This window comes from Dipteris shenzhenensis, chromosome 15 (assembly GCF_047967505.1).
Source record: "Dipteris shenzhenensis isolate YYH24624 ecotype China chromosome 15, Dip_SZ_1.0, whole genome shotgun sequence".
Taxonomy (NCBI): domain Eukaryota; kingdom Viridiplantae; phylum Streptophyta; class Polypodiopsida; order Gleicheniales; family Dipteridaceae; genus Dipteris; species Dipteris shenzhenensis.
This window is the reverse complement of record NC_141610.1, coordinates 26,435,143-26,447,464: the sequence shown is the minus strand read 5'-3', so window position 1 is coordinate 26,447,464 and position 12,322 is coordinate 26,435,143.

The window sequence follows — 12,322 nt, the reverse complement described above, 5'->3', positions numbered from 1 at the left end:
TCGACAAGGATCTCTTTGAGGAGTCCTGCAGGAGAAGTGCAATCCAGGATGAGTTTGTTGTTCTTGCAACTCGTTAATTCTGTTTCTCAACTGTTGCGGTTTTTTTAAATTTTCGGAAGCATTACGCACCATTTGCGAATCTCAAGCCTCCCGGCTCTCTTTTAGCTGGCAAACGCCTATTGCAATTGTCAATGAAGTCGCGTAGTTCCGCATACGTGTTGAAGCCGTTGATGTAAGCTCCCGGACGTTCTCCTGCATTGTTTGCTAGCCGGAATTGCTTTGTGGTTAGGAAGAACCTCCTCTTTGCTGGTGGAGGTTTTGTTGCCTTCGCGTTGCTTTTGTATAGCGCAAATAGCTGCTTGTAGGCACGACTTATTCCACCGTCTTTTCAAATGAGCCGTCTTTTTAAATCTTCAAGAAAAAAATATTCTTTCATGCTGGTGGAATTTACCTTGTCTGCATCCATGTCTTATGCTGCAATGTCCCGAGCTTTTTGATTCTCCGCACCTGTTCTCGACAACAGACAAGATATTAAAACCATTTTCCTTGCATGCATGTTTGACACAACATATTCATGACTTGCCTCTGCCTTTTTCAATCTCTGGTAGTGAATACCTTTATGCACGTGGTTGTGTTGTCGGCTATGAGAACTCTCATGGAATTGGTCTGAATATGTCTGGATGTGGGCAATGTAGTATGCGCAGCCTTGTTCTCTCAGTCACTCTGGACAACATCACGTATGCCAGGCCAGGGGCAAACACTCCTCGGAATATGAGCAACGCTTTGTTGGATATGGTTGCGCCTTGGGATTTGTGTCCCGTGATAGCGTATGCTAGGGTCAGTGGAAATGTGGACTTGTGGAACCATTTTCCATTTATTGCCTTTCGCTGATGCTTCGAGCATCGTAATGTGAGCACGGCCACCGTTGTGTCCACGACGACAGTGATACCGTTGATTTCCCCCCTGCTAGTTGCATTGATGCTCTTGATTTTACACATTGCTCCATTTGCGGCACCTATTGCGAGGTCGATGTTTTCCGTTATCATTGCCTTCGCCCCCACGCAAATTTTTCCTATCTCGTTGAAGCTTTTATCCTCCAACCATTCTTTGAGAGCTGGTTCGCTCGCGGCGTTACTGTGTATTTGAATATGCACAATCATCTCAGGAGTGTTGAATTTCTCCACAAGCTCATCGTTGAAGGTAGCGACATCGACTTTGTGTGTGCAAATGATGGTTGTTTCGGCATCGATGAAGTGGCATGCACCTTCCTTGTCGACAATGCACTGCCCCAAACAATCAGAAATCTCGTCAGTTGTGGGCGTTCTGAGTCTTATGGTATGCAAGAATGCCAAGAACGGCATGTCTCGTGCATGTCACACCGAGAATTACATGTGGTACATTTTTGCTGCAGGCCAGTGCGCGGAGGACGTGATGTGGCACGGCTCGCAGAGATCCTTGCAGTGTTTGCAGACTGGCGGTAATTGCGCCAGGTCACCAAAAATTATCAGCATTTTGTGTCTGAATGGCTCATGCAATGTGCCATTAGCGACATTGATGATTTGTCTTACCACGAGATTGAAAGTCATCCTTGTTAGCATGGACATCTCGTCAATGATGATCGCGTTGGCTTCCTTGATTGCAAGGTGTCGCTCATCCGTCTCATGGATGTTCAGTGGGTACTGACTGCTGCGCACCGAGATCTTGAATTGGTAGTGTACAGTGGTTGCAATCCCGCTCAGCCGCGTCGCAGCCGCCCCTGTTGATGCACAGAGTATTGCCGTTTTGTTTTGCGCTACCAGATGTGAAACATAGTACCGTATCAAGAAGCTTTTGCCGCTACCTGGTGTTCCACAGACAACGTGCAGCCCCGAGCTTGTTGAAGCCAGGCTTTCGAAGACTCTTTGTTGTTCTACTGTCAATGCGGCATTGGCGACGGTGCGAAACTCGGCCATTTTTTGCAACATCCTCGCACGTGTTGGCCCTTCGACGGTTTGCTGGTCGATGTTAGGCACTTCCATCGGGCAGTCTCGGATGATCGCAACCTTTTGCAATATCATATTGATCAACTGGTCCGTGTGGTCAGTCGCTAGCAAGTTCCTTTGCATGTATTCGGTCACATACATCTCGAGGTCCTCGTTGCTCAATATGAGGCCGCGCATTTGGCATTTGACAAAGTAGGATCCAGTTGTGTTGGCAGGTGATATGAGCTCCGTTTCATTCCTGAAGCTGAGTTTGCGCAAGAGCACGTTGTAGAAGTACCCCTCTGGTTGATGTCCAGGGTGGTAGTCAGTGAATCTGACTACTCGCTCACATTTTGCGATCCTGTTGCCGAAGAGGTCAAGACCGACCGTTCCACGTTGCGTTTCCTTGGGCTTTCATATCACATATTGCCTATGGTAATCGTAGAACGTGCTCTCCTCGATGACGCTCGGTCTCCCGCAGTATATGTCGACCAGGTGCAGGGTGACGTTGTTGTTTCGCGAGACGATGCATTGTCTTAGAGATGGTGGCGAGGAGTCGACATAGTGAACGGTCTCGCTCCTTGTGATTGTTGGTATCTGCATGCAGTTTAGCGCGGCCTCTGTTGGAGAGGTTGGTTTTGATAGGAGGCTCACGGCGATGAGTTTCAGCTTTACTTCGTCGAGATGTTGCAACCCCAAACGTGAGGCATCTTCTGAACAGATGTTCAGTTTGCCCATTGGTTCAGATTTCATCGCGTACTTGAGGAGGTAGTGAGAGATTGAAGAGTTTGTCACCCGCTGTATGTTCATGTGCGCACCCCACAACAGTAACACGGAAGGGTGGTAAGGGACGACGTTTCGGTGCTCATGTCCCGGCCGGTAATACAACCAACGTTGCGTCAGAGGGTCGAGGATGGGTTCATATTCTGGCTGTGTTGCGAAAGGAAAGCCGTGCTTGCAACTGTGGTGTGACGGTCCGACGTAGCACGCTTTCCTGCATACGTGCAATTGCTTCCTGAGAACTAGTTCTCGCAGCCTTGTGTTTCGAGGATCTAGGGCCTCATCCCTGGGGATGTAAGCCGCAATCTCATTTGCAATTTGCTGAGGGTCATCATGGTGGACCCACAATATGACATGGGTGTGTAGGGAGCCCCTGTTTTGTATCTCATAACGAACGACATGGTGTTGTATTCGGCCAAGCAGACCGTTGGATGAAAGCAAATGCTTGCGCATGAACATGTGGAAGCGTGCGTGGAAAAGTGCCATGCATTCAACAGGACAGTCCTTCCAAGTGAATTGCGCATTATAATGTGTTGCGATGCTCTCGATCACATTAATTTCTTGCCACCGTGTATCGGTGACCTCGTCTGCAGTGAATGTCAGAAAGAAATCTGGGAGGCCCCAAGCATCGACCATCGTTATGAGGTCCTTCAGTTGCCGTCGATGCCACGATGGGGACCCCGGCATTGTTGATGGCATGCTGTAGCGAAACACGTGTCTCATTGCGTCTTCATTGGTCGTGGCAGGGTTGGCTTTCCTATATTGGTCGATGTCTCGTTGCAAGCATGTAGAGTTGCTTGAATTGGCAATCATCACTGCCTGTTTTAACTGGAACATGATCGACAGGTATGGCTTGTAGAGCGTGTAGATAGAGAATAAGGTGCATATTCTCATTTTCACATAGTTGCTGAACTGTATGCAGCCATCATAGTAGCCCCGTCCGAAAGGGAACAGGAACGGGAACACTGCTGACTCCATGGTTATGTCAACGCATGCACTGCCAGCTGCTGCTACTCCGTCGACGTGGAATGAAGCGACCCTCTCTGAAAGCATTTCTGTACCTCGTAGCTGTATGGAGGCAAACTCATGCTTGTCCCTTGCATCAAAGGCACGACGGTTCGTGGGGTCCACCATGTTTTGCAAAAGCAGGAGCTCAGCAGGCTGAGATTCCGCTATTGACATTAACTCGAAGGGAGCTGTCTCATCGTGTAGTTCCAAGATACCTGCAATGGTTTGAGGACTCAAGATGCACATACCCATCTTGATGTCCGCACGCTCTGCTAAAGAATTGTACTTACGCAATATTGGATTGTTCTCGATGTTGTATGCGAGCACACCTGACAGCTCGTTCGTCACGATTTCTTGAGCCGAGCTTAGTGGGATGTTTCGCCAAGATATCAGAGGATTGTCTAGAAGTGACCTTCTATCGAGTGTGCCATGAGCAATTGCATTTGCAGTCGTGGTAACTGAAATGGATACATCTATGATGCTTAGCAGTTGCGTGTGGAGGTGGTTTGTTTTAAGCAACTGCCGAGAGTACTGTGGCATCAACCGCACAATGTATCTGCTCCGCTGGGCATCTCGTGTGCAGCTTTGGCATTTCCAGTAAGTCACTTGCATGCCCATATTCTCGCAGGCATCCAAAAGTATCATGTTTCTGAGTGCGGCGCTGTGGCTCGAGATGCCTATGCCTTGTGAAGAAACAATCCTTTGGTTTGTAGACAATAGCGTGGTTATGCCACAGACACCGCAGATTTGAAGGCTAGAGAAAATAGCCACGCAATTACTAACCCATTGCTTGTATCTATCTGCGATGGTCAACCACGATGACGTAGCTGGCCTCAAGGACATCTTTCTTGATGTTATATCAAGTTGAATAGCTCGACCTCTAGCTGCTCTGAGCGTTGACAAATGGTCATGTTCGAAGGAGTTTCCGGTGGTCATTTCTACATCGTGACATGAATCGATGTCTTATGTTCGGGTTTAAACACCTACAGGGATTAATAATAAAAAGCATCCAAAACTTTGCTACAATTTCACTCATGTGGTTTTGTCTAAACGCAACAGGAAAAACAAAATGGACTGAACCTCTATCTTTAGAAGGTGAAAGAATTGATAAAATAACTTGAATCAAGCAAATACATTTTGTTGTGCGTACCTTTAGGAGAAAATACTCGTTTGGATGCTGCAAACATCTCCAAAACAAAAGTGTTGCAGACATGATTAGTATGTTGGTCGAACCAAGCAAATGTAATGTTCCCTTGCAAAAACAAAATGTGCGAAGAAGTGTGCGTGCTCAAGATGAGGTGTAAAAAAAAAAAACCATACGTAATGTATGGTGGAGAGCCGGCACATGTCTCTCCAAAAATTATATATCATAGGGGAACGTGCCATCCCCCCGTTTCGAATAGTCACCTCTAGTGTTGGAGGTGTAGCGCATGAATGCGGACCAGAGCAACAGACGGTGCTGAAACATTTCAGAATTGAAATGACCGTACATTCTACTTACGTGGAGCATCCTTTGTGACGTCCACAGCTCGACGAGAAGTCGCCTATTTCTTTCCTGGAATGTTGGAATCTGAAAAACAATCATGATTAGTCAATATGCATTCCTCGTGTTTTGCATGTTTGGATATGTTGGTTAGCATATGTGCAATTTCCTAAAGATGATAAATTCAAGCACAAAAGCTATACACAATCCAACGTCGACAGACATCGTCCGTGTGCTGATATCTATCTCTCGGAGGCTCAGTTCCTTTAGTAATTATTTGTCAATGCTGCGAGCTTCTAGCGAGCTAGAGAATGTCAAAATTTCTCATCAGCGTTTTAGTACTTTTGTCTATCGACCTATATGCACTATTGATTGGAAATTCTGAGTTGTAAAAGGGGGTTCACATCCCAAACTACAAGGTTGTTGCAAGCCAACGCAACCTTGTTGCTTTGACCTGTGGTAGTGCTGCAATTACAAGCACACTGGGCCGCACCGCCTTTGTTCTGATTATCGGCAGACATTGTGAGACAGAAGAGGAAAGTCAAGAGGACAAGCACACGAACAAATAGCTGAGTAAACTTCATAATGAGAATGTGGCTATGATCGATGGACAGACCTAGAGTTTGAGATTTTGCAGTAGTTGGCGGGTTTGATTATTTAACGTGGCTACCTCTTGCAATTGCTTAACTACCTCATGCAATGCATAATTTTGTATGCTTTTATGTCATAGCAACAACACTAGTCTTGAGAACTCTTGCAATGTTTTGCAGCTAGGTGCAACAACTAGTGACCAAAGCACATTAAATGCTCATAGCTAAAACCAATCAAAGGCAATTAACTTGAACAAACACAACACAACAACGAATATTTTCTTGTAGCTTTCCATGAGCATATATTGAAATTCAACCCTAAAAACTTTAACCAAACGGAGGGATTTCATATAAAGCTGAAATTCGGAAGTCCTCCTTAAACAACAGCTTTTATACATAGTTGTATATTCAATCACAATTGTAACAGCAATGAAATATACGGCTCTCTCAACAGAAAGAATCACAAGCGATGCATTGATGCGAGGTCACATGTCTTCTACAGCGTGCGAAACGAAGCGGCCGTTGAGCGTCACAGCGAAGGCATGGCGGGAGTTTGAAATAGGGACAAGCGCTTCGACTTGCATTGAATAAGAGACCGTGGGCTGCTGGTGTGCCATTGGTGGGGAAGCTCACATCAGACTTTGCAACAAAACACGTCGTCAGAAACTCAGAATTTCATGGTTGCAATAGATTAATCATCGAATGCACAGGAATTGCACGACCATATTTCGTAGACAAAGAAGAGCTTTGTGAAGATTAATCATCGAATGCACAGGAGTTGCACGAAGGTTCCATCTTTGTCACCGGTGGTGGCGTTGCATCGCAACAACGGGAGAGAACTCACTGCGAATGGAAGGGTGTCTACATCCGTCAACAGACTCTATGATCGAACGTGGCTACCTAGACAACTGACCTATTTGTATACGTTAAGGCACATCTCTTTCCGACAGGCCTTCAGTTTGTTGCAGGCGCAGTTGATGGGTAGATCTTGCAGGCGCAGTTGATGGGTAGACCAGAGTGGCGTTGAATGCTTTGGAACTAGCTATTGCAGCTAAAGCTTCAAGAGCAAAGGTTACTTCTCCAAACATAATGGCATTGAATCTTGCTACGCAAAAGCTTACATAAGGTATGGAGTGTTCAAGGAAATCTTTCTCGCAAGCGTGGAGCAGAGAGCCGACTACTTACCAGCAAACTTGCTTGCACTATACCTACACGGGCTGGCAGAGTTGACGGAAATGGGAAGAAGCAACAAACCATGCACAGAATCGTTCAAACTGTAGCAAAAAATCAATTACCTCTACAGAGAGATATTCTGATCGATAGGAGAGGCGGTACTCGTATTTAATAGACAAGCGGTATGTTTCACCTATATTTAAAGGTGCAGTTGGCTTTTTACTTGGCTTTCAAAGCTTGGCTTTTTACGCAGATGGCTTTTCAAAAGCTTTCAAAGCAAAGCTTTTGGGCTTTCAGAATTTAAATCTAAGGGTGTATATTGTGCCATGTGGAAGCATAGGATTTCAGAATTTGAAAAAACGTCCTAGTGCTGGCCAAGTAAAAATGAAAACCAACAATATAGAAACACACTTATTACAAACTAGACTTAGTGGATGACTCGAAGCTCTCATACCATGACAAAGAGAAAATAGATAATCGTCACTAAGCCTAGTGTGACTAGATGAGCATAAGAACTATGAAGACTCAAAGTACATTGAATAAGACATGAGAGGGAGATAGCAAATCTATATCTCTTGCAATGTGTGTACTCAACAATACATGATAAGCCTCTTAATATATAGAGTGTCCTTTGAATAGTCATCCTCTCATCTACATCTCTCCTTGTGAATATCCTCAATCCACATCTCCACATCATGTAGTCCACATCCTAGGGTGGCTACTTTGATTCTTTCCTATACCATACCTTAGCCTCTAATTCATGTGCACATGGCACCACAACTCTCAACAGGCCCTAGATTTGGAAGTAGATCAAGGGATGAGATGAGGGAAAAAGGCACTTGAATCCGGGCCCTTTATTTTGAAAGTAAGCAATCTAAGCCATCCAAAATGCACTTCAATCCCAGCCCTACAAAATGCGCTTGAATCTCCACCCTCCATTAGGTCCCTCCATCTCATCCATTGATCTTGGACTTAAAATCAAGGGCCCATATTAAAACCCACCTTTCCCCTCTTAATGAGGCCTCCCCAAAGTCAAATTTTACCTTTTGGAGCCCACCAAAGTGCATCTACCATCCACTAAAGTCATCCTAGACCTTTGATCTATCTACCATCACCTCCATCCAAAGGCCAAGGTTGCCCAATTTCAAAATAAAGGTACCCATGTCAATTGAGTCAATGCTACGGGTCCCTTAGCCCATGGGTTACCATAGTAGGTTCATTTCTAATTAGCTTAATCCATTCCTTATGAGACCCTTTTGAGACCCCAAATATCCCGTAATGAAAGAAGAAAAGAGCGGAAAAAAGAGAGGGAAAAAAGAGGAGAGAAAGCATATGCTTATGCTTATGCATGAGCATATGAGCATATGCTCATGCATAAGCATAAGCATCTACTTTGGCATATGCTTATGAAAAGAGAGAAAAGAGGATGAAAGACAGGGGAAGAAGAGAAGAAAAAAGAAAAGGAAGAGGGGAAAAGAGAAGGAAAAGAGAGAGAGGAAAAGAGAGAAAACATATGCTTATGCTTATGCTTATGCTTATGCATGAGCATATGAGCATATGCTCATGCATAAGCATAAGCATCTACTTTAGCCTGATGCTTATGAAAAGATAAAAGAGAATGAAAGAGAGCAGAAAAGAGAGGGAAAAAGAAGAGAAGGAAGAGGGGAAAAGAGAAGGAAAAGAGAGAGGGGAAAAGAAGAAAAGAGAGGAAAAAAGAAAGGGAAAAAGAAGAAAAGAGAGGGAAAAAGAGAGTAGAAAAGAAAAAAAAGAGAGAAAGCATATGCTTATGCTTATGCATGAGCATATGAGCATATGCTCATGCATGAGCATAAGCATATGAGCATAAGCATATGCAAATGCATATGCTTATGAAAAGAGAGAAAAGAGGATGAAAGAGAGCGAAAACACTACTACAAAACTAGGTAGAAATGGCAGCCCAAAAGTGACATTTCTACATTATGAAATGGCTCTTTCTTGTCGCCATTTCCACATGTGCCATTTTTTGGAAATGGCAACCAAAAGTGCCATATATTTTGCCATTTTTACATATGAAATGGCAACTAAAAGTGCCATATAGTTTTGCCATTTCCACATACAAAATGGCAACCAAGAGTGCCATATATTTCTACCATTTTTATGTCTAAAATGGCAACCGAAAGTGCCAGATATTTTGCCATTTTTACGTATTAAATGGCAACTAAAAGTGCCATATAGTTTTGCCATTTCCACATGCAAAATGGCAACCAAAAGTGCCATATATTTTTTCCATTTTATGTCTTAAATGGCAACCAAAAGTGCCATATATTTTGCCATTTTTATGTATGAAATGGCAACTAAAAGTGCCATATAGTATTGCCATTTCCACATGCAAAATGGCAACAAAAAGTGCCATATATTTTTGCCATTTTGATGTTTGAAATGGCAACCAAAAATGCCATATTTTTTTGCCATTATGATGTCTGAAATAGCAACCAAAAGTGCCATATATTTTGCCATTTTTACGTATGAAATGGAAACTAAAAGTGCCATATAGTATTGCCATTTTCACATGCAAAATGGCAACCAAAAGTGCCATATATTTTTGCCATTTTGATGTCTAAAATGGCAACCAAAAGTGCCATATATTCTACCATTTTTACGTATGAAATGGCAACTAAAAGTGCCATATAGTTTTGGCATTTCCACAATCGAAATGGCACCCAAAAGTACCATATATTTTTGCCATTTTTAATGCATGAAATGGTACTACAATAGAGATCAACTGTGAAAGAAATGGCAAAAGGTGACATAAAAATTGTCACTTATTATATTCGAAATGGCAAAAGATGACTTAAAATTTGCAAAAATTCATGTTAAAAATGGAAATAAAGTGACATACAAAATGCCGGTTATTATGTTACAAATGGAAAGAAATGGAATCACAATTTTCATTTCTTCTTTTATAAATAATAGCATTCAAAATGGACAAAAACATTTAACTTCTACTAGCTTTTACAATGGGCCAAAAAGTTACATGGCATTGGAATCTTAAATGACTAAAATTTTACATTTGATACTTGGTATCCATGAATGAAATTTATTGTCTAAGTGTGAAAGATTAATCAAAAGACTTAACTGCATTAGTACTCATATTACACAGTGTGAAGAAGTCATCTAAAATTCTAAGGATAACTTTTACCTTTTGTAACACACATTTTACTTGATAACAAATATTATTTGATAGTTGATTGAGAAATAAATAATTTAATTTTTACATAACAATATAAAATATAAAATTATAATGACATTACATGAAGAGTTTTCCAAGCAACATTCAAGCCTACGGCTTGACCCAATGTCTGAATCTCATCATTTGCTTTAAATATACAAGCATCCTTAATGATTCCATCATCAACTTGTACTGCTACATAACCAACTCCTATTGGTATAATATGAACTCTAAATGAAGGATCCAAACTAATTATTGTCACTATTCCAACTATGTCTTTTGAGTACTTATGTAAGATCTTTACTTGTTGTCCCCTTTGAAAAGCATCAACCTACAAAGGCACATTCAAGAGAGCATTAGTAGAATATTTTTTTTAAATATCTTTATGAAAAATATCCAAAAATGTTATCGTCATTGCCATACTAATTAAGAAAAATAAATAAATTTAACTTACTTGAAAAACATGTATGTCATTTGTTTGTGCTGCTGTCTTTTCTACTCTAATTGTTGATTGATGAACCTTTTTAAAATAAAGTAAATATGATACTTAATAATGCCTCATGTGAATGCTTTCTACTCTACTCAAAGATCCATAAACCTTTTCAAAATAATATCTACAATACACGCACGAGCGCATGTGTGTGTATGTCTCTGTGTCTGTGTGAGCATGAATCATCTTTTTTGTGAAAATTATCATGAAGTAGGCATGAAATTTACCAAAGGTAGAGCAAAAATTATTTTCCTCAAATCATTAAGTTGTTCTTGCAAGGCATCCATACCCTTGTCATGAAGCTTTCTTTGCAACTCAGCAGTCTTCTCATGTATCACTTGGTCTTTTTTTTTTCCCACAAGTAGTCTTTTTAGTAGGTACAACCAATCTTGGACTAAAAATGTTATTCTCCCCATTGTCATTTGGATTAAGATCCTACACAATAAAAAACATGAAATATATCAAATTGATATTATATTTCATTTATTAATAATTTATATTCATAAAACAAAGAGAACATGAAGTACCTCTAATGAAACAACAACATTGGTCTCTTTAGACAATGCATAGTTAGATAATATTCCTCTTCCTTTCCTTCCATATCCTTTGAAGGTATGAGCTTCTAAAAATGCCTCTCGATATGAAGGAGACCCTTGAAGTTTAGAGATCTATATGTTTAAAATATTTATTATACATATGGATTTATTAAAGAGTACTACTATAAAAACATGAGTTATGAAAAGAAAGAAAACTATTAAACTTATAAGTTCTTGTTTCATTCCAACATAACCCTTTCGACCTAAATTTGTAATGTTTTCTTGAGCCTTTCTATTTCTCTTATTTCTTTCACTAATTTATATTCATAAAACAAAGAGAACATGAAGTACCTCTAATGAAACAACACCATTGGTCTCTTTAGACAATGCATAGTCAGATAATATTCCTCTTCCTTTCATCCCATATCCTTTGGAGGTATGAGCTTCTAAAAACACCTCTTGACATGAAGGAGACCTTTGAGGTTTAGAGATCTATATGTTTAAAATATTTGTCATACATATGGATTTATGAAAGGGTACTACTATAAAAACATGAGTTATGAAAAGAAAGAAAACTATTAAACTTATAAGTTCTTGTTTCATTCCAACATAACCTTTCGACCTAAATTTGTAACATTTTCTTGGGCCTTTCTATTTCTCTTATTTCTTTCACTAGATCTCTGAAAAACAATGTCAAAATGTAGTTAAGTTAAATAGAATAAAGAAAGAACATATGATACTTGCAATAAAGTGTGTGTGTGTGTGTGTGTATCAAGGAGATCTACCTCAAGAAAGAACATATGATACTTGCAATAAAGTGTGTGTGTGTGTGCGTATGATGCTTGCCATTAAGGAAATCTTCCTCAATCATGCCTGGAAATAGTTTCTCTTTACTTTTGATTTCCTGTTGAGGCTCTCTGTTTTTTGAGACCCTCATGTAAATTTTGCTGATAATATAATCATGGATTTACCCAAAAAAAAAAGTGTGTGTGTATATACTTTGAATTCCTCTGAATTTACCAGTGTCTTTATTCTTTCCCATACATCATTTGGTAGCCATGTTGGTTTTTGTGCATCATCTCCACCCCGTAAG